This window comes from Xyrauchen texanus, chromosome 29 (genome assembly GCF_025860055.1).
Source record: "Xyrauchen texanus isolate HMW12.3.18 chromosome 29, RBS_HiC_50CHRs, whole genome shotgun sequence".
Taxonomy (NCBI): domain Eukaryota; kingdom Metazoa; phylum Chordata; class Actinopteri; order Cypriniformes; family Catostomidae; genus Xyrauchen; species Xyrauchen texanus.
Genome location: NC_068304.1, coordinates 12,215,031 through 12,241,933, shown reverse-complemented (window position 1 = coordinate 12,241,933; position 26,903 = coordinate 12,215,031). Strand labels below are relative to the sequence as shown.

Genomic DNA, 26,903 nt, shown 5'->3' with positions numbered 1-26,903 from the left:
CAGGATTGATTTAATATTAGTAAGTTATTTATTGCTGAGGCAAGCAACACTATTACTACTGCTAATATTAAGGGTTAGGTATATTTGAACCAACCCACAACTCTCTAGCATCATGGTGGTGAGTTTTGCAAGGACAAGCATCACAACTAAATAACCTATTCTAAGTAAGCAAACTAAAATAACCAATCTAGTTATTGTTGCAATTTTGCTTGGTAGTGCTATAAACTAGACATCTCTGTGTTGTAGAATGCGGCCACTGTCTCACAAAATAACAGCGCTGTGATTTTCTCACAGCTTTAGTTCCATACTGGAAATAATTGGACATGCAGATTGACTCCAAGTGATTCTATCCCCTAAACCTAACCCTAAAAAAAACTTTCAAAATTTTTATATTTTCAAAAAAAACTTTTTTTTTATGTTTTTTAAACTATTTTAATTATGGGGACACTAGAAATATCCTCAAACCACATTTATAGTATAATACCCTTGTAATTACCAGTTTGTAACACGTATCGTCCAAACCGTTCAACAGACGACGCCATCGCCACCACCCTCCATCTGGCCCTCACCCACCTAGATAAAAATGACTCATACATTCGAATGCTGTTCATAGACTTCAGTTCAGCATTCAACACAATCATTCCTCAGCACCTGATTGGAAAGCTGAACCTGCTGGGCCTGGACACCTCCCTCTGCACCTGGATCCTGGACTAAAGCCCCCTAACCATAATAGTCCCCCAAAACTACACTACAGTGTTGTTGATTAAAGGGAGCGATCTATTGTTGTCACATTGTGACTGAGAAGTTTTGATGTCAAAACTATGATTACCTAATGAACTACTATGCTGGTACACTCAGGCTGGCCATTTATAACAAAATGTACATATACAAGTCATAAAAGTTCAGCCAAAACAGCCTTTTTATATTCTGTAGTTCATGCAGAGAGGGGGTAAATAGCACAATGATTACTAAGACATTACAGCTTTATTTTCTGTTATAGCATAATTTCCTGTACAGCTGATTTGAAATGACATCTATTGATAAAAGCGCAATACAAATAAAAATTACTTTTGGGGTGGAAAATGGTAATGCAGAATCAAATTATAACCATTTCAGTGGTTGTTCCCACTTTTCCCAAGCCCAATTATACCAAAGCAATAAAGCCCCTTTTAAGCACTGACACATATGAAAGGTTAAGAAGCTGCATTTTCTTGTAAAATCAGGTTATCAGTGATGTGTAGAGAGTAGGTCATTTGTGAAATATATGTTAAGGAGATAAGATGCATGACTGATGACTTAAGGTTTGGTGCATGAGCACAGGCAGTTTATGATGAATCAATGATCATCTCCAATGTTCCCTCTAATTTTAGTTCTTGCTAAGAAAATTTTATTTTTATTTGGCAGACCCGTTCACAGTGTTCACTGTACCATTTTTTGCCATGGACCTAGATAAAAAGGACTCATTCTGTACATTCGAATGCTGTTTATAGACTTCAGCTCAGCATTCAACACAATAATTCCTCAGCACCTGATTGGAAAGCTGAGCCTGCTGGGCCTGGACACCTCCCTCTGCAACTGGATCCTGCACTTCCTGACTGGGAGACCTCAGTCAGTCCGGATCGGGAACAGAATCTCCACCACCACCACACTGAGCACTGGGGCCCCCCAGGGCTGTGTGCTCAGTCCACTGCAGTTCACTCTGCTGACTCACGACTGTGCAGCAATGCACAGCTCAAACCACATCATTAAGTTCGCCGATGACACGACCGTGGTGGGTCTCATCAGCAAGAAAGACGAGTCAACATACAAGAGGAGGTGCAGCGGCTAACGGACTGGTGTAGAGCCAACAACCTGTCTCTGAATTTGGACAAAACAAAAGAGATGGTTGTTGACTTTAGGAGAGCACAGAGTGAACACACTCCGCTGAACATCAATGGCTCCTCTGTGGAGATCGTCAAGAGCACCAAATTCCTTGGTGTTCACCTGGTGGAGAACCTCACCTGGTCCCTCAACACCAGCTCTATTGCCAAGAAAGCCCAGCAGCAATTCTCTTCCCTCCATCAAAGACATTTACAAAAACCACTGCATCCGCAAATCAACCAGCATTGTGGATGACCCCACACACCCCTCACACAAACCCTTCACCCTCCTGCCATCTGGCAAGAGGTACCGAAGCATTCGGGTCTTCACGGCCAGACGGTGTAACAGCCTCTTACCTCAAGCCATCAGACTCCTCAATATTCAGAGACTGGACTGACACACACACACACACACACACACACACACACACCTGTACACCATCAAACTTTTGCACATGTCCAGAGTTGCACTTAATTCATTGTCACTTTATACCTGGCTGCTACCTCAATAACTGCTATGTCCATAGAACACTATTTCATAGTATGTTATGTTTACATTTGGCATTTTTGAAACGGTCATCTTTTTGCACTACTGTGTACTGGTCGCGCTGCACTGTCTCTCACTGTGCCTATTGTCCTGTTCCTTTTAGTTTGCACGTGCACTTTATATAGGTATGTTATTTAGTCTGTGTAGCCTCATGTGGTTCTGTGTTTGTCCTATGTTGTTTTATGTAACACCATGGTCCTGGAGGAACTTGTTTAGCTGTGGACCACAATAAAAACCACTCGACTTGACTTGTAACTTAAAAAATGTCCTTGTAAAACACACACACACACACATTTTTATACTGTACAAACTATAGATTCTATCCCCCTAAACCAAACACAACCCCTAAACCTAACCCTAACAGATAACATTCTGCATGTTTACATTTTCCATAAAACATCGGTAAATGTTTTTTTAAGCCATTTAAATTATGGGGACACTAGAAATGTTTTAGGTTGTAGGTTGCCATTTTGTTATCATGTAAAAAAAAAATTGAGTAACCTCAGGAAAACTTCTTGATATTATTGACAAATATTTTTTACATTGGAAAATATGTTTGAAAACTTTTTTAAATTAACGAGTAAGTTGTGTACACTCTCATGTATTGAAGGTGCAAGGAAATTATTTTAATACATTTAAAACTTAATGGCTACACCACATGACTTTAATAAAGTCATTAAATATATATATATACGTTTTTCAGAAATGAATGAAACATTATGGACACAAAGATTATATTTCTATGAACTTAACATGTTTTTTTTAAACTAGTTTTTATTTGTGTCCATAATATAATTTACTTACTTATTTTTTGCATTAAAGTCTCTGTTTACCATATTAAGGAATTACTCTTTCTAAAGCTCTTTTTAAGTAAAACAGACCAGTGAGAATACACATGACAAAAGTCTTCTGAGCTAATGATAATTCAAATGTAAATTATTAACCATTGTTTTGAACATTACCATTCATATGCTTATACAGGTTGACTTTCATATGCTTACACAGGAAGCCTGTGTCACACAAACACTTACTATAAATGGGGGCATACCACAGACTTCGGTTTTATACAAAGCTAATTATAATTACAACAAACTACCCATAACCCTCATAAAGAAATTTTGCATTGTTTGCAAGTCTTGCATTTTTACAATAATAATAAAAAACAAATATTATTTACTTAAAAAGTACATTTGACCTTTGAGGAGGTTCTGTAAGATCTAGCAAACTTATGGCAACAATACTGTCCCCAAAGTTTAGCTGATCCCCCCCTCCTAACTCGCCTCCATACTGCCCTACAAAGCAAAAAGGCAGTAACTACGCAGAGTGCAGAACTGAGAAAAATGACTTTAAAGTTATCCTGTCATCCAGCCTAAGTAGTTGTAGGTAGATTATTGGACATGTGGCTGTTTTGTTACTTTATATTAGCTTATTCTTTGTACATATCAATCCTCATATTTAATTTGATATTTTACCCCTATTTTGCAGTTACTGTATTCTTGCTTTGTATTACTTACCAAAAACGTGGCACCATACCAAGGAAAAAGGCGGTAACTACAGATTCTCCAAAAACTATTTTGCCACAACTTGGGCTCTGGGTGTGTTATACACTGTATTTGAAATAATTGGAACCATTTGTTTTCCTGAACATGGATATACCAAACCCAAACTAATTTGACCATTTTAGGTCAATATTTTCCACCCAGAAGCTGTTCTGATGCTGAAACGGCTGCTTAAAGTCTCACATTGCTAAGCTGTGTCAAGGCCCAAATTGGGAAAATTTATTTTGAATAGGACCACATGCTTTTCTAGTTATTGAATATTTTTCCACCGCTGGTTGGATTGTAACTTTGTGACATGAACAACAAAATGATGACATGGCATCGGCGATGATGTGAAGTTACAGAGGATAAAGTTACAGCTAGGAGCAGGGAGGATCAGCGGCAGGTAAGCAAAGCTATTTAAAACATCGCCTGTCAATTAGCATAATGCTATCTGAATGGACCTCTGAGAGGAAGTCCCGCCCTGGTGGCTGACAGGTGTTTATATTGTGATAGCCTAGCCTCTAAATGTTTAATCTGTCACTGTTACTTACCATTCTCCGGGTATTTTCTTTTCAATGCCATTTCGACCATCTTCTTTCCCGGCTTTGTGCCATCTCAAACAAAATTTGTGTGAAGTTACAAGTGTGAAATCGCAAATGTTAAAACCGTCCCGTGAGGATGCCGCGAAGTCAGCTGTGTGTGTTCACCATGGAAACAGTAACTTCACTGCGCAGCAACACGGTTATTTTTTGTTAGGTAAAACATAACAAGAATACAGTAATGGATGTTACTGTACTCTTGCTTTGTTTCACTAGGGCTTTTTGCAGTTACTGTACAAACGACTACCATTTTTCTCCAAAACGACACACATTTGAGATAAGATGTTTTGTCACATAACAAAGGATGCCTTGAATGTCATGAAAATGATAATAACTCATTTTTGACCAAAAATGCAGTTACTGCCTTTTTATTTTGTAGGGCAGCATAGTACCTCACCTCAGCAAAGATACGCTGCCATTAGCCTGCACGCACACACACACCTTTGCCCATGTCATAGCAGTAAAGTGTTATACAGCCATTCAATCTATGTACCACAAATAGCACTGCAACTTTTAAAAAGTGGAGAGAATAAAAGAAAAAGTGGGACAATACCTAATCCTACAAAAGCTGATCATGAGTCATATCACCCGGGAGAAAAACAAAGCAAAAGTAAAGAGCCACATACACAAAGCCTGTATTCAGAGCAGAAAAAAAACGCACTTATCTTTACCTCTGCTCAGCGCCAAGGCCAGGTCTCCCTCTCTTTCAATTTCTCCTCTTCTGTCCAACAGCTTGAATGCACTTGATGGCAGTTTGACAGTTGAATGAAACCACAGCACCCGACATGCACAGATTTTTGGATGATGTGAATTGAGTGGCAAACTTTGAACCTTCCTACCGGTGTTGGTTTGTGTGTGTCTGAAGGAGAATTAACCCCGCCTTCTTTCTCTCCACCTCTCTTTAGCATGCCACGGCAGGTTTGCGTCTTGCATTCGGATCAAAGGCACCTCTCAACCTCCCACTTTAAGTCTGTCTTACTTCAAATCTGCCTTTAGGCTCTAAAGTATATTGTAATTGCTTTTAAAGTTGCTTCGATGCTGCTGATTTTGGCATGATGGTGAAACCTTGGCTCAGAAGCTCTGCTACACCTGATTTACTCAATGCCCTGATCCAACTTTGACTTATTCACTCTGTCTCCTCCTATGTTCCGCCCTCTCTTTCTTGAGAGATGACATGTACTTGGGAGAAAAGCATGGGGGAGGGTGTCACCTTCCAAATAACTTGATGTATGACAAAAGATGGGGTGTGCAGGAATGCAGGGGTCTGGGAAGCTCTGCCTCTCCACTGGCCAGCAACATGATCCAGCAGCACAGATAGTCACGTACACAAGCGCATGCATGTGCACACATGCGCTCACAGACAGTAGCTTGAGACAATGTAAGCAAGTGTAATCAAGCATTCTTTTCAGACAATGAAACGGCTTGCTTTGTAATTTAGATTTCACCAGGCCCTTGTTATGAGCTCATATCACAGTGTTGAGCAGCACACCAGACAGTCTGGAGAGCTTTTTAATGAAACACACTGTCTACACTGTACTCTGTCCCTGATTCAACATTACTGAGAGCATCCCCAATTTCCAATATTTTTACAATTAGCAAGTAGAGTTGAGGGGCAAATCTAAGCTGTATGGGTTAAAAAAAAACAATTGAATCCATATTAGAGATAACATTTATTGTCTTATCCCATTTAATCCCAGCTGTTACATTTGTGACCGAAATTTTGTCTGAAATTGTAAAGATGTAAAAAGAGTGGTTGATGTAGTTAACAGTTAAGTTGTGAACCACATTGCTGATTTCACATTAACATATTTAAATAGGCAATGAAAATAGTCACTCAACCAGAGCCATTTACTACTTCCATTTTGTCCCTCTGAAAGTTGATGTCTTTGTCAAAGATCCTTAAATGGAAGCAATAATTAAAACCTGTTGTAATAAATTGATAACTACCATATTTGGTTCATAAAGTATATAGTATATGTTTAAAGGGTATAGATTGTTCTAACTCATTTAAATCATGCATACACAGGACAAGTGAAAATGTGGTCGCAACTGTGACCAGTGGGAAACACAGAGCCACATTTTTTAATATGTAACAAGTTGAGTCCATTTATACATTTGTAGATAGCAGAGGTATTGTTTAGTGATAGACCAATATATTGTTCAGGCCATTTAATTGGCCATTGTTTTGTGCCATTTTGCGATTATCTACTAATAATCATGTTCACGTAACTTTCCCTTGTGTCGGTTCGAACATTTATAAATAGATTTGTTATTGAATAGTAAACATTTTCTATTTTCAAGGTTTTTATTTTATAAGTTTAAGCAAATTTGAGTAAATATTGTATAAAATAAGTGTTTGTTTCACTTAATAACATTTCAAATCCGAATTGAAAAATCATTTAAATTCAGTGTTAAATTGTGTACAGCTTATATGCAATCATTAAAGGTGAAGTGTGAAATTTGGGTAGATTTGCCCTAAAAAGGTAAGCAATGTGTCTCAGACTGTGACATTTTCAAACTATTGCTCTGTTTATTTGAGCATCCCGACCAGCCTGACACAGGAACATTTGCTCAATCAATGGCATCCTATGTCTGACTAAAAGCAGATGCAACCCTTTACAATGCGAGTAAATCATTTGAATATGCGACCAAATTTCACGCTAGGCAACTAAAAAAATTATTAAATTAGCCAATGTTAGTAAACTGTCCGATTTCACTCACCTGTGATTGAGTTAGAGGCAAAGAATAAGTTTAGCGCAGATATCATTTCAATGCCTGCTCAGTCCGCTTTAAGCTGCGCTCACACTGCCAGCTACTTTGTCAGTGGCTGGCGGTTAGGTCGCTAGTGGTGTGTATGGAGAGTCTAAAAGGCACTGTTTCTTTACAATGAATATTATTATTAAAATATTAGGATCACGTGAGCTCTACCATCCTCTAGTATTGGCTGTCGCTACCGAAAGTCGCCCAATGAGTGTTATCATTTTAACTTTATTAAATAAATAGTAACAATATATTTGTAACAGTTTTAAATGTAATAAAAATATTTAACAATTAATATAATTTAAAAGTATAACACTTGCTGGATGACTTCACGCAGGCAAACAACCACGCATTTGTCTGCTTTTACAAAGATGGATGCAAAAAAGTAAAAATTCCAGTCTGAGTAGAAAACGCTTGATAATTTTTGGTTTTCAAGTGCAACGAAAATGAAAGACTCCGGTGAATGTGCCGATAAACCCCATACAAGCACGTCAAATGTGGCGGAAATATTGAGCATTCTGAATCAAAAAGTGTCATGGAAAAGCGAAAGTTCCAGACTCGTTGGCTGTTGGACTTTGATTGGATTTTGTACGATGAGGATGAAGATGTGATGATATGCAGGTACTGATGTAGAAAAACCTAGCTTGGTCGATAAAACAGACTTTGTATCAGGGTCGCGCAGTTTCAAACGTGAAAATCTCACAGCGCACTCAAGGAGCAAACGACATGCAGCATGCCGTGATAGTGTGATGGCTTCAAGCAAACACCCTGAGGAATCTGCGATCGCAAAAGTGTTTCAAACTCAAAATAAAAAGAATGACAGGCGAGTGTCTAATGATCTTCATGGCAAGTCCTTCCTGAACCTGAACCAGACACTGTTGCTGAAGCAACCCTCCAGAAATGAAATGCAAAACATTCTTCATCTTGTTCAGATTCTTCTTGTTCTGCCAATCAGCTCTGCCAACTGTGAAAGAGCCTTCAGTGCCCAAAAGAGAATAAATCAGATGTCCGCCGCAGTCTCACATCCTCATGCCTTTCAGACCTGATCCTCATTTCAACAGAAGGCCCAGATCTTCAGCAGTATGACCCATCATCAGCTGTGGAGAGGTGGCTGAATATAGTAGATTAAATCCATATGAAACCATAGAAAATTATTCAGACAGATAAAGTACGTTTGAAGTACATTTGCAGTGCAGCCACAGAATGAGAACTGCTCAAACTTTACACTACTTTTAACTTTGACACAGCGTCCTATAAATGTGGCGTTTGTGATGTTGAATCAGTGAGAATCTCCATAAGAATCCGTTTGAGGCACAAACATGTACATAGTTTGAAAATTTAAAATAGCGCAGAGGGAAGGCAAGAACACATACTGTGAGAAATAGACACATTGATGAACTCAATGCAAAACAGATTGCTGTCAACTGTACGGTAGACTTGTTCAATGATATGAGAATAAAACAAACAACACACTGAGATCTTAAGACACTTTTTGCATAATCTAATCAATGCGTTATTCATCAGCCACATTAATGCAAATTAATTCAATTTGAATTTCAATCCATATTATATATTTATTATAGGCCCTATATATTATATTTATCCATGTTTCAATTATTATAAATAATTTATATGAATTATCTTTATTTGGGGGTGTGACGCAGTTGGATTTGCTCAATGAATGAGTTCACTGAATGGGGGGAATGGGTTGTCATTTTGATGGGTTTTTGAATGGGGTTGTGCCGTAGTTCAGTGTTGTCATAACCGCTCACTATTTGGATGTTCAGTTTGGCCGGCGCAACTCCACAACACGGAAGACAGACTATACCCACACAAGCCACAAAGACAAGACAATCACACCAAACAAGACAACACATGTAAGTGTTATGTATCCATGTATGTAAGACTGTAGGGAGGGGCATGTATGTGGGTGTAATGTTTTTGTGCTACCGGAATCGCGTGTGCACCCACTCCTCCGATAGCGATGGCAGAAGGGGGAAAAAATGGAGCATGGCTGAGGTGAGTGTGTGTGTAAAGCCAGTGCTGTCGTCCCAACGGTGACGATCACTTTGTCACAGGGAGCCTTTCTCAGCAAATAATAATGTTAGTGACTATTTGCTATTAATTTGATTAATTAATCGGCTTGTCATAATTAATTAAATTAGAAATGTATATAGATGACAGCCCTCTCTCTCCCTCTCTCTCTATCCTTATATCTACACTAAATAATAGGAATGTAGAATGTGGCTGATCCGATACTGATTTTAACAACAAAAGTAATTTGATACCGGTACCGATATATTGCCACTGTTTTACTTAAGAATAATGATTTAAAACATACAAGGAGTTACAAAAGCTTTTCACTGTTCTAACATACATAATTCTATGGAAAATGGATTGGATCTGTTGAGCACATGACAGGACAACATTTTAAAGAGCGCCAACCCTTTAATGTGCCAACCTATTAAACATATTAAAAATAACATACTGTGGCTATTATTGTTTTGGGGTTGTGCATTTAGATTCACAGAGTTTTTACAAAGTGTGTTACTAATTAATTATAAATAAACATATTTTGTCATATCAGTGATTTAAAACTTATAATCGATATACCGATGGTTTAAATTTGGTCAACAGTTGGCCGATATATATCGGCAGCCGTCACATTGCTGCATCCCTAATATATCTGATATCTAATATATATATATATATATATAATTCCCATCAACATAATTATATTAAACACAATACAGAATTTGAGATTTTGCTGTAAAATACATTGTAGTGGGAATTTTCTTCATGTTGTGAAAAAAAATAAATATATATACAAAATGACAAATCTCCTGTGATGCATGACCATACAACGTTTGATTGCATGACCATGCATGACCATACAACGTTCCATTCCCCGAGGGAGGGAACGACACGTTGTGTCGGAGAAGCGACACTAGGGGTCTCTCTTGAGCGCCGATATCCACCTCTGATCTATGAAAAAAGGCCAATGAGAGTTGGCAGCCAGTATCTGCATGTCCTGCCCCGGACATACGGGTATTTAAGCGCGCAAATACGGGAGTTCATTCAGGATTTTTCTGAGGAGCCGAAATGGTCCGGCCACAACAGTGGCTCGGTTCAGTGACATGGCGGAGGAAAGACACAACGTGTCGTTCCCTCCCTCGGGAATGGAGGTTACATCGACGTAACCAAGCGTTCCCCTTCTGTCGCTCTCTCCACGTTGTGTCGGAGAAGCGACACTAGGGGACCCATTCCAATCTTGCCATGTGCTGAACCGTGTACGTGAACTGCCGATACAGAGGCGGGCAGGGATTCATCCAGTGCCACGCATCGTCTGTACCCGGCTGCACGTACTCTTCCCCAATGCCCCATACTGAACATCGGGATCCTTCTAGTTACCCTGGGAGGGGAACAAGGCGATGTTAGCCAACATGGGAATGGGCCAGCCTGGCTGGGCCTCTTTTCTCTCTATGTTTCTCGCATAGAGCAATCACGGCCGGGCCCTTACATGCATATAGGGAAGGGGTCTTACCCAGACCCTCGCGGAGACCACACCTGCCCTTTTTCTTGGGGAGGAAAAGTGGTAGACACGTCACACGGCCGTCTTAGGGCTCGTGTGGAAAGTATGGTGCGGTGGTAGATCCCAGCCTCGAAGGGGAGTTGCTACAGCACGGCGACCGGGGCAGCTGTAACTGCCTAAGGGAGACACGGGAGTCCGCTCGTAAGGGGACAGAACCGTGGAAATACGCACAGGGGCGTCCGCGCGAGGAGGCCTTCTATTTTACCTGTGGAGCACCTATACCAGTACAGGGTAGCCATCAGGATACCCGCGAGTGGCTTGGGTCGGCGAGTTCCTCCGCTGAACCGCTGGACCCGGAGGGCTGGGGAGGAATCGACCAGGGTCCCGACTTCGAGTGGAGCGCCCTGGGAAGAAGGCGCACTACTTTACCTTGACATCAGGAAAAGGGCTGGGCACAAGCGATCCACCCGGCCGGTCGGTCTCACGTGTTACCGAAGTTCTCACGGGCTCGGACCTGAGAAAACACGAGGCGTAACCGACTCAACGCGGAGGTTGTAAAACCTTGCGAAGGTGTTGGGTGTTGCCCAACCTTCGGCTCTACAGATGTCTGCTAGGGAGGTGCCCTTGGCCAGTGCCCACAAGGACGCAACACCCCTTGTTGAGTGAGCTCGGACCCGTAAGGGTAGGGGCACGGCCTGGGTGTGATAAGCCAGTGTGATGGCGTCGACAACCCAGTGGGCAAGCCTCTGTTTTCCCTTTCTGCCGTCCCACAAAGCAGACAAAGAGCTGCTCAGAGCGTCTGGTGCTCTGTGTGCGGTCCAGGTAAATGCGCAGGGCGCGCACTGGACACAGCAACGAAAGGGCTGGGTCTGCCTCCTCCCGGGGCAGCGCTTGCAGGTTCACTACCTGATCTCGGAATGGTGTGGTAGGAACCTTGGGCACATAGCCCGGTCGCGGTCTTAGGATCACTGACGTATCTGCCAGACCGAACTCCAGGCAAGTGTCGCTGACAGAGAACGCTTGCAGGTCCCCGACCCTCTTAATGGAGGCGAGCGCGATCAGCAGGGCCGTCTTAAGAGAGAGGGCCCTGAGTCCAACTGATTCGAGTGGCTCGAAGGGAGGTCTCTGGAGTCCTGCCAAGACTACTGAGAGATCCCAGGAGGGAACTAGACCTGGCCGGGAGGGATTCAACCTCCGGGCGCCTCTCAGGAACCTGAGGATCAGGTTGTGCTTACCCAAAGACTTGCCGTCTACAGGATCGTGGTGGGCGGCGATAGCGGCAACATACACCTTGAGGGTGGACGGGGACAGCCTCCTGTCCAGTCTCTCCTGTAGGAACAGAAGCACTGACCTAATCGCGCATCTCTGCGGGTCTTCGGCTCGGGAAGAACACCAATCTGCGAACAAGCGCCACTTTAGGGCGTAAAGGTGCCTGGTAGAGGGGCTCTGGCTTGGTTGATGGTATTCACAGCGGTCGCCAGTAAGCCGGCTAGCTCTTCCGCGTCCGTCCAGAGACCAGGCGTGGAGGTTCCAGAGGTCTGGGCGCGGGTGCCAGAGCGTGCCCCGTCCCTGAGAGAGGAGGTCCTTTCTCAGGGAATTTGCCAGGGAGGAGCTGTCGCGAGGAGCCTGAGTTCCGAGAACCAAGTCCGAGTGGGCCAGTAGGGGGCCACCAGCGTGACTTGCTCCTCGTCCTCCCTGACCATGCACAGCACCGGTGCAAGAAGGCTCACTGGGGAAATGCGTGCTTGCGCAGCCCCGAGGGCCAGCTGTGTGCCAGCTGTCTGTCCCGAGGGGAGCCTCTGTTAGGGCGTACCAGAGCGGGCAGTGGGAGGTTTCCTGGGCGGCAAACAGGTCTACCTGGGCCTTGCCAAACCGTTCCCAAATCAGCTGGACCGACTGGGGTGAAGCCTCCACTCCCCGCCGGGCAGGCGTTGTCGTGATAGCGGGTCCGCTACGACGTTGAGCTTGCCGGGGATGTGAGTGGCACGCAGCGACTTGAGTTGCTGCTGGCTCCATAGGAGGAGACGGCGGGCGAGTTGTGACGTGTGGCGGGAGCGTACGCCGCCTTGGCAATTTATGTACGCCACCACCGTGGTGCTGTCCGATCTCACGAGGACATGTTTGTCCCGAACTAACGGGAGGAACTTCCTGAGAGCAAGAAGGACGGTCAGCAACTCCAGGCAATTGATGTGCCAACGCAGCGGGGCCCCTTTCCAATGGCCCGCTGCTGCGTGCCTGCTGTACATGGCACCCCACTCGGACCGGGAGGCGTCGGTTGTGACCAGAACGCGTCGGGACACCTGCTGCAGGGGCACTCCTGCCCGTAAAAAGCAGAGGTCTGTCCAGGGTCGGAGTGTTTTGAGGCAGGCGGGGGTGATCCTTACCCGATGCGTGCCGTGGTGCCATGCTTGTCTCGGGACTCGAGTCTGGAGCCAGTGCTGGAGTGGTCTCATATGCATCAACCCCAGCGGCGACCGCCGCGGAGGATGCCATATGCCCCAGGAGCCTCTGGAAAAGTTTTAGAGGGACCACTGTGCCTAGCTTGAGGGAAGCGAGGCAGTCCAGCACCGACTGAGCACGCTCGCTCGTGAGACGTGCTGTCATTGAGACTGAGTCTAACTCCAACCCGAGAAAAGAGATGCTCTGAACCGGAGTGAGCTTGCTCTTTTCCCAGTTGACCTGAAGCCCCAAACGGCTGAGGTGCCGGAGCATCTGGTCTCTGCGGATGCCGGCTACTCGTAGCGGGGCAAGGGCCGCCTCTGCGACCTTCGTGAAGACGCGAGGGACAGAGACAGGCCGAAGGGGAGGACTTCGTACTGAAACGCCTGGCCGTCGAACGAGAACCGTAAGAAGGGTCGGTGTCGTGGCAGAATTGAGACGTGGAAGTACACGTCCTTTAGGTCTACCGCTGCGAACCAATCTAGATGCTGAACGCCAGCCAGAATATTTCTCTGCGTGAGCATTTTGAACGTGAGTTTTAACAAGGCCCGATTGAAAACTCGCCGGTCCAGGATTGGTCGTTAACCGCCGCCTTTCTTGGGTACAATGAAGTAAGGGCTCCTTCCTCATTTCGGTTGGAGGGACGGGCTCTACTGCGCCCTTGCCTAAGAGGGGTGGGAGCCGGGCAAACTGAATTGCGTAACCGAGTCGAATGGTCTGGTGCAGCCAGCGTGATGCATTGGGGAGCGAAAGCCACGCTTCCCAGCTCTGCGCTAGGGGCACCAAAGGGACGAGTATTTTGGACGTACCTGGCGGGGCCTCGCAGCGGGGCGGAACAGGTAATGCAGCGTCGGGCGGCTTCGTTGCGGCCCGAGGCTGAGGTGCTGAGAATAGACTCAAAGCACTTACCTTGCTCCGCGCACCCGGCAGAGGGCGGGTTCGTGACTGAGGAGGAGGTCTGATGCTGGCGTCCTCTGGACTCGTCTGAACCGGCCGGCCGGGGGACAGTCGTGGGCAGGCGGAAGGCGGGATCACCGCGTCCGGTGTACCGGGACTGTCGTAATCTGAAAGCAGATTGCCGTGAGAATGGCATTTGTGGGCCAGGTGACCCAGAGGCAAAGGAAATAGCTCTGTTAATGAGAATGTGGGTACCACAGCCCCGTCAGGGGTGTGGAAACTATAAAAAACAAAGGATTCTCTTCCGGCCCTCCACCGGGGGCGGGCGGTCTTACCACCTCCGGACCTAACATCTTCGGCTCTGGGTCGGCTGTCTCAGGAACGGCTTGGGAGCCTTCCGGGTCCTGGAGGGGTTCATGAGACAGGGGCGCGCGCCGCCTGCGGGTGCTTCGACGCTGGGGCTGAGAGCTGGGCCCGGGTTGAGGTGGAGCAGGAGCTGGTTTCTTCGCAGGGGGACGCCCTCGGTGGGCAGACGGGGCAGGGCCCGTAGCGGCAGGTCTGCGGCGGGGCATCATGTAAGAGATGGCCTCCGTCTGCTTCTCCACCGCGGAGAACTGTTGGGCGAAGTCCTCGACGGTGTCGCCGAAAAGGCCAATCTGGGAGGTAGGTGCGTCCAGGAAGCGGTTCTTATCAGCCTCACGCATCTCGACCAGATTGAGCCAAAGATGGCATTCCTAGACCACTAGGGTGGCCATCGCCTGTCCGAGTGCCTGCGCTGTGGCCTTCGTCGCTCTCAAGGCGAGGTCGGTCGCTGAGCGCAGTTCCTGCAGCACATCCGGATCAGGTCCACCCCCGTGCATGTTGAGTGCTTTGGCCTGGTGGACTTGCAGGAGGGCCATCGCATGCAGGGCGGAGGCAGCGCGTCCAGCCGCACTGTAGGCCTTCGCGTTGAGCGAGGATGTTGTCCTACAGGGCTTGGATGGGAGTACAGGGCGGCCCCGCCAGGCGGTAGGGCTACCGGGGCATAGATGGTGCGCAACTGCCCTATCGACCTGGGGAATCGCCCGTATCCGTGGCGCTCTCGCCGTCGAGGGTGGTGAGAGTGGAGCAGGTGGCACCTAGACGGCGGAGGCGGGGCTCTCCACGTAGGCGTCAGCTCATCATGCACCTCCGGGAAGAAAGGAACCGGGGGATCGCGAGGCCGCTGAACGGCGCCGCCCCAGGAACCAATCATCCAACCGTAAAGGCTGTGGGGAGGATGGAGGGTTCCAATCCAACCCCACGCTCATGGCGGCCCGGCAAACATGTCGGACATCTGAGCGTCGGCCTCAGCCTGGGCCTGCTGGCCCAAAGGCGGCAGTCCAGGGGAGTCCTCGGCATCAGACACCGCACTCTCCGATGCAGCGGCGAGCTCATCTGCTTCGGACTCGGGAGGATAGACAGCCAGGCCGTGAGGCGAGCTGCTATCGCCGCGAGCGTAGACGAAACCATCGAGCGTGTCGGGAGCGGGAGGTTCGCGGGGGTTACCCGGCGAAACTGCACCGCTGCCGCCCCAAATCGCCCCCAGCGCCAACCGCACCGTCCTCAATCCCGTGGGAAGAAGGAGCAATGCGGGGTGCAGCTGGGGTGGCTTGCTTTCTGTTGAAAGCAAGCCGCGACACTAACGTGGTCATGGTCATGTTCTCGCAGTGAGAACATGAACCATCCACAAACGCCACCTCAGTGTGATCGCGGCCCAAACACACGAGACAGCGCCTGTGGCCGTCTGAAGCGGAAAGCACTCTACGCATCCAGGAGCGACACAGGGGCGGAAAGGCATCTTGAAAAGACGCGTCCTTAAAAGGGCGTTCAACGCCGCTGTGTTTGCTCTTTTAGAGAAATTACTCTTTTAATAGGAATTTACTCTTTTAATACACAGTGTGTGTGTGTGTCTGCGCTGTCGAGCGCTCAGGGGCAACAATGCACGCCGTGCAATGTGAAGGAGAAAGCTGCTGTTGTGCGCCGTCAAGATCCAACAGCATGCAGATCGTCAGAGGAAACAGGAACGTTTATAGTGGTGTGTAACTCGCAGCAAACTGCAGACAGACCATCGGCTCCGAAGAAATTTTCTGAATGAACTCCCGTATTTGCGCCGCTTAAATACCCGTATGTCCGAGGGCGGGACGTGCAAATACTGGCTGCCAACTCTCATTGGCCTTTTTTCATAGATCAGAGGTGGATATCGGTGCTCAAGAGAGACCCCTAGTGTCGCTTCTCCGACACAACGTGGAGAGAGCGACAGAAGGGGAATGTTGGATACTGTGAGAATTTGAAATTTTTTTTTACAAGATTTCACTTTCTAGATGTTCACAGTGTTAAAAGGTCCTGAAGTTGAAGTTAAAGAAAAATGTATATATATATATATATATATATATATATATATATATATATATATATATATATATATATATATATATTCTGTTCTCTTAATCCCAGTTCTGGGATCTGTCATTAAAAAACCCATATCAGTCAAACACTACTCAGAAATATGACAATTTTCTTTCTGGTTAAATACATTGCAAATGCTGTTTCCTGTTGTTTTTAAACCTGCAAAACTTCCTTGAAAATAAAAATTCTGATGCACAAGCTTGTTTGCCCTTCCCATTTTATTCAGGATACGATGTCAGTTAAATGAATGTTTGATAAGTTATCACCTCATGTTTTCTCCTCATTAAGGAGGTAAAGGTCACAAGAGAGGCCTGGCGGGGGAGGTGAGGGTAAACCAGGACACCATGAAGGGAGATAGGATAATCTATCACTCGGAGGGAGTCCCATGCATGGGGAGCGAGGGGGTGCAGCTACTGGGAGCATTGGGTTTCTCTAACAACTGTTTAAGCCACCCTGTATGTTTACACACCCTCTAACACGCACACTACAGCACTTGGCTGCAACTGATTACGCACAAGACCATGTACACAGTGGCTGTGTATCTTTTTATGGGCCATTGCCTGCTACAGTGGTAAATCTCACAAAATAATGGTAAATCTCAAGAAAACATGTCCAGGTCACATTTCACCACAAAGTTAAATGGAAAAAGAAAAGAAAATATTTTACACAAAGAAAATGAAACCGATTTTTCATCCAATAAGACTATTTTTATTATTATTTGTATTTATTTTTTGCATTGTGACATTATTTTAATGACAACTGAGGGCACTTCCTCCCCATAGTCTCACTATACAACGTATCAGGATACTTTTGAGGGTTGTAGTTCTCACTATTTTAAATTTAAAAAAATCTCAATATATTCCTATTATGGTAACACTTTTAAATAAGGTTCCCTTGGTTAACGTTAGAAAATGCATTAAGCATCATTCATTAAGAATAAACAATATATTTTTTTTACAGCATTTATAACTCTTGGTAAATGTTTATGAAAAGTTTGTTTATAAAAGTACAATTGTTCATTGATTATTCATATTAGTTCAAATGCAACTTACTATATGTTAACATATAAAAAAAATATAGCATTAATAAATGCTGTAAAAAATATTGTTAATTGTTAATTCATGTTAACTACTGTAGTTATCTATAATGAATACAACCTTATTGTGGTGTTACTTTCATTACTGTATTAATTACTACAATGATCTTTATTAAGAAAATCAGCATAAATATGGCAGTACAACACACATTACCTAGATATGTAAATGCTTTACTATTTAAATTATATATTATATTATATTATAAAATAATACAGTATTATTTTTTCATATTACATTAATGAAAAATAATATTTTTTCTTAATTATATTAATGAGAATTGGGAGGAAAATTTGCCTAATTCATACATTAATAAATAAAATAATAATATTAATATTAATCCTAAAAATATATATATAAACAGGCTTCATTTTCTTGAAGCAAAATAAAATTGTATTATTAATTAAGTAATTTTTTTCTTTTGATTTTGGGAAGAAAGATGACACAGACAGGTTTTGAGATATACACCCAAAGGAAATAGTACTAGGAAAAGCCAGATTCAAAGTTGTGCTACCCGTGCAACATTTTGGAGCATGTGTGTTAACTGCTAGACTGCGTCGACTGTCTCTAATCTTTGTGAGAGAAAAAAAAATTACAATCTCTGTGACAAATTTGCTGAAAAATAATGGTTTTATAAGCCCAGAGCTGACGTTTAAGGACTAAACTCCACTGTAGCTTTTGTGCAAAGAGTAAACATTCAAATGTCTGGAGAGTTTACTCTGTTAAATCTTCCAAAATACAAAACTATGCTTGATTTATGTCAGAAGAACTTTCCCGCTATTTACCAGCCCACCCCCATCTTACTTTCTCTCTCTTCATCTGTTTCTCTCAGTCTCAAAATAGAGACACCAGCACATTTTATGACTCATGGAGCCATGTAGGAAATGATGTTAACAATGGCAACATGCAGTAAAAACACTCTGTAATCCTCCCCCTGAGTGTGAACACACTGTGAGCACTATCACGACAGGGGGCTTCGACATGTCCACTACAAGAAAACAAGAAATGTACTACCTAGTCCAACACCAGAGGATTTGCAGGGGTCCAGAGTTCAGAAAGTCACCATATCAATGAACATTTTTTTAAACACTTTAAAAGCGTTTCCATGGTAAGTCTTTATTTCAGCAACAAATGAGATGTGCCAGATAACAGGGGACAGTTGACAACCCTAGTCTTGAGTCAACTCAAAAGGTTTTGAGTGTGTTTAAACTACCAAATTCTTAAATTTGATTTAGTTTTGTCCTCTAAACGAAAATGTATCATCATATTTATGTTGTAGCTATTTGGTAACTACACTGTAAAACAAAATAAAAAATAGAAAGAAAAGTTTACAGTAAATTTCTGGCTACTAGTTTCAAGATGTACACAGACTTCACAGTATATTTCACAGTAGTATTTCAACAATTTATTGAAATTAAAAGACAACTGTATACTGTGACTTCAGAGTGAACAGGACCAAGAACTGACTGTAATGTAGCAGTGTTCTGTTATTCTACAGTGTGTTTAATTGAGATTTGTATGATGAGTGTTGAAATCTGTGCTTGCCTGTTTGACAAGTTATGGTAAAAGTTAAAAGAGTGATAAAACCAACCATACTCCAGCTAAACTTAGCAAACATCCCTTTCTAATTGTTCATTTAAAATTATTCTATTCCTTTACTTTTAATTCATCATACAGTGTTGAATTTACATCATGGTCTGACTAAAAGTCCACCAATAAACTGACAAATTTTCTCCATGCACCATAGTACAATAACTTAAACACAATTGCACCAGCTAGGAGAACATTTATTAGAAATTAACAAGAGAAGGTCCCATCCAAAAGGGAACACTAAACATCTTAATGGTGACTTTAAACAAAACACCATTGTCACTTAATGCAGTGCGATATTCAAATTTCTTTTTTCACATACTTTGTTGTGTTGTGACAGAAAATACCTAGCCTGCATTGATATTACAGTAAAATGCTGAAAACAGTATTTTATTGTAGGAAATTACTGTTAAATCTTGTTAAATCCTGGCATTTATTTACAATGTTTATAACTAAGGACAATTTAAACCTTAATTAATAATACATATACTAAAGAATAATAAATAAATAACCATGACAACAACATGCCCTGCTAAAAATGTTTTTTCCTGGGCAAAAACTGTGGATCTGTTCTATGTATGTATGTATGTATGTATGTATTTATTTTAAAATACTGGCACCATTGGTAAATATGAGCAAAGAAGGCTGAGAAAAAAATCTACATTGTTTATCTTTTTGATCTTTCATAAAAAAACACCTGGGTGACTAAGAACATCAAATTGTTCAGCCGTGACTTCCTGCTTCACAGGGGTATAAATATGAGGTAACACACATGCCAAATTTCCTTAATCATCAATCACAGTGTGTTAGACTAAATAATATAGTTCTGATGTGCTGCAAAAGGTTGTTGAGCTTCACAAAATGGGAAGTGGCTGTAAGGAAATAGCCAAAGCATTGAAAATGCCCATTTCCATAATCAGCTCAATAATTAACAAGTTCCAATCAACTGGAGCTCAGACATCACCCACATCACCACAAGTTGTTTGGGAGGGTTTCAAGAAAAAAAGCCTCTGCTCTCATCCAACAACAAACTCAAGCATCTTCAATTTGCCAGACACTTCTGGAACTTCAAATGCAACCGGGTTCTATGGTCAAATGAAACCAAAACCACGCAGTGGTCAATAAATGAGGTGCAGACTTTCCTCTCGTTAGCGACGAACAAAACAAAAAAGTATTTCAGGAAGTGTTTCAGTTGTTGGCCACACACGGCTACCACCGGACCTACCAACAGTGTAGGGAAAAGTAAAAAAAAAACTTAAAAGTGACTACAGAACTATCAAGGACCACAACAGCCAGAGTGGTTCAAACAGAAGAAAGTGGAAGTGGTTCGACCAAATGGATGCTCTTTATGGCAATATACCAGCAAGCAATGGGAGGGAGAGTGCCCTGAACCCAGCCACAGCATTGTTGGAGTCCACGATGGAGGATGGTACGTTTTGGTACGTTAAATCTATATTCTGCTTGAAAGCTTCGCTTTATTTTGTTGACCAGCTACTGGAAAGCTTGCTTCTAAAACATCCTGGCCAATTTAACTGTTACACTTGTGTAAAATCAACATCCAACAACTGCTTTATGCAGCACAATGAGCTAGTAGCTAAAAGCTATAGGTTGTGTTATTGTTTATGGTCAGTAATGTTTGTGTCGTGTTTAAGATGATGTCACGTTAGTAGAGTTTGGCGCAACAATGACGATCAACCTATAATCCCACCCACGTTGAGGTGGCACTAATCTGCAGTGGAAAAGCAAGCTCAGAAAAGTAAAGTGAGCAGAGTCGAGTCGAGTCGAACTGTAACATGCAGTGGAAAAGTGCCATATGTGTCCAAACAAATGATAAACCTACCATGAGTAATATTGACTGGAGTGAGAAGTGTGACAACCAGTCCCGGTCTCTCCTATTGAGTGAGGACCAAGAAGTGTTGTTATGGGTGTGAATGAAAATGATCAATACCCACACTACACACTCACACATACACACACAAGCTACACACATACACAAAGCTGATAGAAAATGACAATTTATTTAGTTCTGACAAGTGTTGGATGAGAAGCAGGAAAAGGTTGGCTTTAGCAAACTTCAATAAGCGCAATAAGTCTGGTTGGTCTGCAGTCACCCCTATCTCCGGCTCCAGGCATCTTTTCTAAATAGAGTTTCAACCCATCACAACGTCTGCTGATTGCATCCTGAACACCGACTGTATCTGAGACCTCAGACATGACTAAAATAACACAGACAGCATCTTACTTCTGCCTGCACTCTGCTGAGGGAACTTATTCAGTTCATCATAAACCCACACTTCCATACCAGACCTGGAGTCTTATTATACTCTTAAATTAGATGAAAAGTCACACTAAGCAAACAGCATTTTTATGTCTCTAATTATAAGACTTGTGCGATATAAAGGAAAGATTGTCTTATTTATACCTTATTCATTTTTAATTATAAATTATTTACTTGCTATGTTTTGCAATAGCTGTTATGTACAACCTCAGGTTGCATGAAGAAGAATGACTAAAGTCTACATGGAATGGCATTAACAACCCATTTCAACCCATTTGATGAATCATGCACAATAAGACCAGGAACATGAATTGTGAAAGTAAACAGGGTAAATTTTGGTTTGATTTTTAGGTTCATAATTTGTGTGGGACAGAATAACAGTATAATCTCCACAATTGATGGATTGGTGGTTATGTCTCCCTTCAAGGTCTTCAAGGCCATAAGAAACAGTTAGCAAATCAGTACATTTCCATTCCTTTGTTTATTATAAGAACACTTGCTAAATATGTGTTGGGCCAGAACGAGCTTTGACAAAGATGCAACATAGCATTATTTCTTATAACCACTTTTGTCTCCTGCATCTGCTCTTGGCTGGTAGTCAACTTGACAACAGTGTTTCCTGACTTTGAATCAGGGTTTCCGTTAGCTGGAAAATACCCATTTTTGAACGTTAAAATGCCTCAATGACACAATATTAACATGAAACGTCAGCAACCCCTTAGGTTGATGCCATTAGTGTACAGCATGACGCCATCCCGATAGACCTTATTCACAGTAGTGCCATCTTTGGTACTTTGGTATTTTTAACAGGAATGAAAACGAGGCTGTGAGGGATAGACTTACCATCTCTTCAATGGCTCGCATGGTATAAAGCTGTAAAAAGCTCCTTGATCCCATCTGATTTTCCACAACTGATGTTTTGGTTTAAACAATTTGTGTCTACTGAATGTTTTTGGAAAGATATTACTTCAATGTTTTCTCAGTAAAACGATCCAAAGCACTTAAAACAATGGTACAAACCATTAAAGAGACGGTAAGTCTGTCCCTCACAGCTTCGTTTTATTCGCCTCAAAATTGGCGCTTCTGTGAATAAGGTCTCTGATGACAGTGCTTCGGTGCCACTGAGGTTAAACTTACCCGGCAGCTTGTGAGGTCCTAATATACGACTACAGTGGGTTGTATCCCGCACACTACAAAAAGCAGCCTGCTTTATTCCCACCTTCAGTGAGAATCTTTTCACTTCAGACTCGCATTAAAATGGCCATGTGTTGCTGTCAGTTTTATGTGCATTTCAAGCTGTAATGAAACGCTGCACACATTTGACTTCACGTGAGCAGCAAAATTCTTCTGTTTTATTTAAAATTGGAGAAAAATAGTGATAAAAATAAAGAGATTGGAAAGGCATTTTCCAACAGTGAAACATTTCTGTGTTTTGTAGCGCATGAAAGTGCCAACTAAAGTTTAAATACTTGTGCTTGAGCACAATTCTAATCTCAAAGGATATACTTACAATGCAACATGTAAATGAATACAGGATAAAACTTACCAGTGTTTGTCGATCTTCATACATTCATCGTTCATCATATATTCAGTGTAGCGACAAATGCACATTGTTCATTAAAATGAGTCATGTTTTCATTAAAAAGGAAAGAGATTGTCTAAATAGATTGCTATCAATAATCTATAGGTGCATCTGTGGGACTCTGAAAGCAATATTCATGTAAACAATGTAATTGTTATGGGCAATTATTATTGAAAGCTGGATGCGACAAGATACAAGAAGCATGCATTAAAACTAATACACATGTTCGTCTGAAATCTCTAGGATCAAATCAGCGAATAGTTTCTCATGAATAGTCCTAATATTAAGCTTGGACATTTCGGTGAAAATATTCAAATACTCAGTACATTTCTAACAGTCTGTAACATATGAAGCAATACAATTAACATGGATACTCACACCTGTCTGTTGCGACATTACTGTCAGGTCCAATAGAGTTGGCACTGCATCAACTTTTAATTTAAGTCTCTCTGCAAACCCTGCATCAAACTGTGTCTTGTTTGAAAAAGAATCCACAGTAAAATGAAGCAAACAAATATTGTCTTACTGACGCGATCCAGGACTTCATTCAAAATAAATGTCAGCCACTCTTTCCTCATGTTAGGATCATTAGGAGTCAAATGCAAAGAGTCTATTTTTCCACAACCTGGCACTGCACAAAGTTTTGAAATATTTGCAGGCATCTCGAACCTCTTGTTGCTCCAATAATCCCCATGTTTATCCCTGAAGTGCCGACACTAGCCTCATCATCACTCTAACTGCGAACATGTGGGCGGGCCAAAGAGGCGATGATGAAGAAGTTCGACCTGTTTATGCAGAGGCGAACTTGCGCTGATGTATTCATCTCTATTACGTAATACAGACGAGGAAGCAGAAAACGAGTCGTTTAGGAATATTGGTTTCAATAAATTTTTTGGACTAACGAATACATTTTGAGTTCTGAAACTTACAGTATGTTTATTTAGTATTATGGCCTCGTTTATGTCAAAAGATCATGGAAAATTTGATTTCTCAATTCAAAGTTTTCAGAGGAGAAAAGTTAAACATTTAGCAACTTCTACTCTCATTTAACATTCAAAATGTATTCCCTTGAATTTTTTACAAGATTTGATATGCATAACATATCCACCCTGTCATATAAAATAGAGAGAAATTACAGTATTAAATCTTTCTCTTCTTTTTATACAAAAGTCATATTGTTCACTTAAATGTAGCAACATTTATTTAAATCAACATTCCAGAAATGTTTCATAAAATGATTCAGATTTGACATTCTAGGTAGTGAGTTCTTAGTATTGTTTTGGTAACACATTTTTCTGACCTTCTCACGCCCCACCACTGAAGGGTTAAATGTCACATGTAGCTAAGTCGCAGAGTGTTGAGCATGTGAGAAATTTCAGGGGTGCATCCAACCGTTGGACTTATCCATTCAAGTAAGTTCCTTAACTTCAAGCTACAAGCTACTCCAAATTTTTAGTAGTTCAACTGCATTCAAAGAACACATGAAAGTATTTTTTTACACTTATTAGTCAGGCACACAGCCAGGTACCTTGCATATATCGGTATCCCAATGCAATATATGACAGAATATAGTTAAGAACTCGCTCAGTTGTAACTTTTATATTTATTTATTTGGCAGACGCTTTTATCCCAAGCAATATGCAGTCAACATGCCGTAAAACATTAAATGTATTAAACGATTAACAGCATATAGCCACAAAATCAGAGACCCTCATCTTGAAATTCGATCAGATGATGCATGTTAATACCAGATATAAACAGGGCCAACAGCAGGCTGGCCAAGAAATGAAAACCACTGGCATCTGAACTCATATTTTAACAGTTGCTTTGAATGCTCTTAAAAGATCTAAAGTGCTAACACCACATCAAGTGCTCAAGCTCTGCAGGAAGCCTGCCGTGACCTTCCGAGAAATAATTCCAACCTCTTACAGGGAATATCTTTTGTTCTGGTACCTGATAGTGCAGTGGGAGATCCAATCATACTAACTAGGCTTCATAATGAAAGTCGATACATCCATTTCCAAGCTGTTTAAAAAGTCTATTGAATAAGAATGAGTCTTCTGCCTTGAAGGTCAGAGGACTTTCTGGCTCGCCTTGAGTAGCCCTTAATCTATATTATTATGTTTTCATTTTCCACAAAGAAACACTGAATCGTTTTCTACATAACAACAGTCTTTTGAAGCTAGGAGTTTGCACAAGCAGCCTAGCTTTCAACTAACTTCAGAGTTTAAATTGGGAGGGGGGGCTGGGTGTGATCGCGGCGGCTCAGGAGCCTCAGAGCTCTGAAACTATTTTAATACTGCTAAAGGCAGCAGCACATTATGATCTTAACCGAGGGTGTCACACCAACTCACCACAACTCTCTATCTCAGATTCCCTGTCAAGTGGAGCTCGCCGTAATAACAACAGGAGTACCTTAGCAATAGGCTGATTTAGGGGCAAAACAGGGGCTAAAATTGTTACAATGTTGCATTTTCTCCATGGTTCATTTCACTTTCACAAGGTTACATTTTAAAATGGACCAAAAGTGTAAAAAGTTTCATTTTTATCCATCACTGGTTGCTTCTGCATTATTTATGAATTGATAAGTGCCTGTTCTCACAGTCACAAACTCTCTCTCCCCATCCTGCACCCGCACACAAACACACGGAAAGAGTGAAGCCATGTTTTTACCTGTGTCTTTTCTGCCATTATCTAAAAGAGAGAAGTGATTGTGAAGATTGACCTATATAACGTAGCCTTCAAAAGGCCACATTCACGTTTTGATGATAAATTACAGAGACGAGCTGTATGGACAAGTGGCCGATTGTTTTGGTGCGGATCTGAGTGCGATTACAGTATTAATATATGCCTATATTGAGAAAATGTTCAGAACACTTATGTCATTATGCATTTTCCAGTGAGAAAAGAAATTACTTTCAGTAAAAACAGTCTGTTGTGGCTCCGCTTTCTGATGTAATTTAAGTGTAGGAAAAAAGGTAGTAAAAATGCTTGGTGACAGAATCACTATAGATTACGATCAGTGTTTGTGGTGATATGCAGCTGAATATGATGAAAACATTCAGATCAGATTGACATCTTGTCAGTTCTTTAGTAAATAAGTAGCTCATTGGTCACTTGATGGGAACACAAGCCTTGGCGACAGAGTGATTTTTGCAAACCATTTTGATGTGTTTTTTTTTAAATATGTAAATATTAACATCTTATGCGCCATTCATGCTTTACGTTGGACCAAGGATTTGTTTTAGGACCCAGAATGTTTTTGGGATTACATCAAGTGATGACACAACACATTACCAAAATTATTTATATTACAAAAGTAACCGGAGAGACCGCCCACTCCCATGGCGCACTGTAAAGTATGTAATCGAGTCGGTCTCCTTTTACCCTCAAACCTCAATATCTAATTCTACATATTGTAATATTTTGCAATAAATGTTAAATATTTTGTTTCTATACTTATAATCAACAGTTTGGTATATTCCCATATTTGTTTTTCAATTACATAATTCGCAATGCTTCATGGGGTTATAGTTTGTACCCTTGTGAAAGACGGTAAGTAAACAGCCTTGTAACTTTGTCTTTGTGTCAGATGTGCATATACTTTTGCCTCAAAACAAAGTTTGCAATGTTTTGATTCATCTTGAAGCTGGTTGGGTCGGTTCATGACATAAAGCTCTATTATGGAGGATTTTATGAAAAGCCTATGCAAAAAATTTATGGGAAAAATACTTCTAGAACCCAGACACTGAAGTGGG

At 42.3% G+C, this 26,903-nt stretch overlaps 1 protein-coding gene across 5 annotated transcripts in view; it reads right to left on the bottom strand.

Annotated features, from left to right (window-relative positions):
- The window catches only part of LOC127623252 (xylosyl- and glucuronyltransferase LARGE2s), a 154,191-nt gene that overhangs the window by 46,417 nt on the left and 80,871 nt on the right, over positions 1–26,903 (bottom strand). For 2 of the 5 annotated variants that reach the window (XM_052097610.1, XM_052097613.1), the window contains exon 1: positions 5,218–5,639. The exons of 2 other annotated variants lie outside the window; for them this stretch is intronic. The gene's annotated coding sequence lies outside the window, so the exon portion shown is untranslated. Of the gene's footprint in view, positions 1–5,207; positions 5,640–26,903 lie in introns of those variants that run through there. One more of the 5 variants, XM_052097612.1, reaches the window with a different exon arrangement.